The sequence below is a fragment of the Octopus bimaculoides genome, chromosome 5 (assembly GCF_001194135.2).
Source record: "Octopus bimaculoides isolate UCB-OBI-ISO-001 chromosome 5, ASM119413v2, whole genome shotgun sequence".
NCBI lineage: Eukaryota > Metazoa > Mollusca > Cephalopoda > Octopoda > Octopodidae > Octopus > Octopus bimaculoides.
Genome location: NC_068985.1, coordinates 106,041,844 through 106,044,003, shown reverse-complemented (window position 1 = coordinate 106,044,003; position 2,160 = coordinate 106,041,844). Strand labels below are relative to the sequence as shown.

Genomic DNA, 2,160 nt, shown 5'->3' with positions numbered 1-2,160 from the left:
TTTCCAAAGGTCTTTGTCAGAAGTCATCGCCTCGGTGAGGCCCAATGTTCGAAGGTCTTGCCTCACCACCTCAGCCCAGGTCTTCCTGGGCCTACCTCTTCCACGGGTTCCCTCAACTGTTAGGGTGTGGCACTTTTTCACGCAGCTATCCTCGTAAAATTCCACATTAATTTATGTTGTAACCACCAGCTTAATCCTTTTGTTACCATATTTTTATTGCAATAGACTTTGTTTTAATTAATTTTGAAAATAACGAAGAATTTAGTAACTTGACCTTATGATTATCAAGCTGGTGTTTGTAACATAAATTAACATGAAACTTAGAAGGAAGGTTTTAACTTAGATCACTTCAAAACAGGAAATTTGTATCATAAGACCAGGGGCAGTATCAAGCAGTTTGGTAGCAAAAGGTTTAATAATGTCAAAGTTATTTTAGTAAAGTTCCCATTATTTGAAAATTGAATAGCAACAAAGGCAGTATATGTCAACAGAAATATGGTAACAAAAGGATTAAACTTATTGTTTTTATCCTGTCACCATTCATTTCTATATTAATACTGTACCACTCACATGGCAAATGAATTCCTTGTGTTTGTTCAAGTCAAAGGTGGCTACACTCACTGCATACTTCATGACTTTGGCTTTTTTTTTTAACATTTAGCCAGAAATACTTATTCATTTTGTTTAAGTACATTTCTTCTGTCCAGCAGTCTGGAAGATATTATTTTTCAGTATGTTTTGAAATGTCATTTGCACATACAACATCAAGTTAAATACCACACGTGAGTGAGATCATCATTTTCAAGCAGTTTAGCTGTCTTTTCTGGCTGGAGGTTTTCTTTGTTGTTTTCTTTTCCATTGAGGCACCACCACTGCTACCACCACCGCCCATCCATCCATAACGCCATGAATTGAAAAGTTCACGAGCATGTGACAAGTCAAAAAACTGTTGTGCTCCAGTGTCAGCTTTGGCATGGTTTCTACAGTTTGATGCCCTTCCTAATACCAACCATTTCACAGTGTACTGAGTGCTTTTTATGATACTAGCACTAATGAGCTTGCTGTGTAGCTCACAAAACTTAGACACTTTTGACTGAGCGGGTCTACAGCAGTGAGGAAAGCAGCTCTATGGTAGGTGATGAGAAATTAAAATATGAAAGAAGGGACCAGGACAGGCTTCTTGCTGTAGAGGAGGTAATGACTCCTTGCATTTATACAAGATTTGGTGGGGGATAATCAAGTTAGAGTTGGGCAGAGAGATAAAGATGGAAGTGATGAGGTATCCAGGCGAGAGGGTAGGAGTGAGGGTGTGTGTGTGAATATAATGGTGATGAACAAGGGAAAACTAAAGAGTTCTCTCAACTTTGTTGTCTGTGTTCTTTTGAAGCACACATGATCAAACGGAGAGAGTAATGAGGGATTAAGAGGGCGAGAGATGAGAGTAAAGGAGTGTAATGGGAGAAATGGAATGATAGGACAGTAAAGGGAGAGTAAAGGAAAAGGAACAATAGCTACATGCTGGGTATTGGTATCTGGAAGATGGTTGACTAGAAAACAGCATGAGTTGTGTAACAATAAAGCTGTTCATGTTGAAAGAGAGAGTGAAAATGATGGATAGTAACAATTAAAAAGTAGATGTATGTCCTGCCATTTCCTAACCCTCTCCATTCTTAGCTTTTACCAAAATTTTGTCCATTTTTTGCCAGAAATATTTACAAGTAGCTTGCAGATATATCAATCTTCTTATTCCTTATATAAACCCTTTATTGAAAATCTATTGAAAAATACTGCCATTGTTTCAATTAATTTTGAAAATAATGAAGAATCTTGTAAATTAGCTTTTACACTCCATGCGTACGAACAACCATGCTACATGGCAGTGAAACATGGGCTGTAACTGCTGAGGACATACGTAAGCTCGCAAGGAATGAAGCCAGTATGCTCCGTTGGATGTGTAATGTCAATGTGAATACCCGTCAGAGTGTAAGTATCTTGAGAGAAAAGCTGAACATTAGAAGCATCAGTTGTGGCGTGCAAGAGAGACGATTGCGCTGGTATGGACATGTGGTGAGAATGGAGGAGGATAGCTGCGTGAAAAAGTGCCACACCCTAACAGTTGAGGGAACCCGTGGAAGAGGTAGGCCCAGGAAGACCTGGGCT

General features: G+C 39.1%; 1 protein-coding gene across 3 annotated transcripts in view; it reads left to right on the top strand.

Annotated features, from left to right (window-relative positions):
• The window catches only part of LOC106881109 (uncharacterized), a 32,229-nt gene that overhangs the window by 15,557 nt on the left and 14,512 nt on the right, over positions 1–2,160 (top strand). The gene's annotated exons all lie outside the window — the stretch shown is intronic.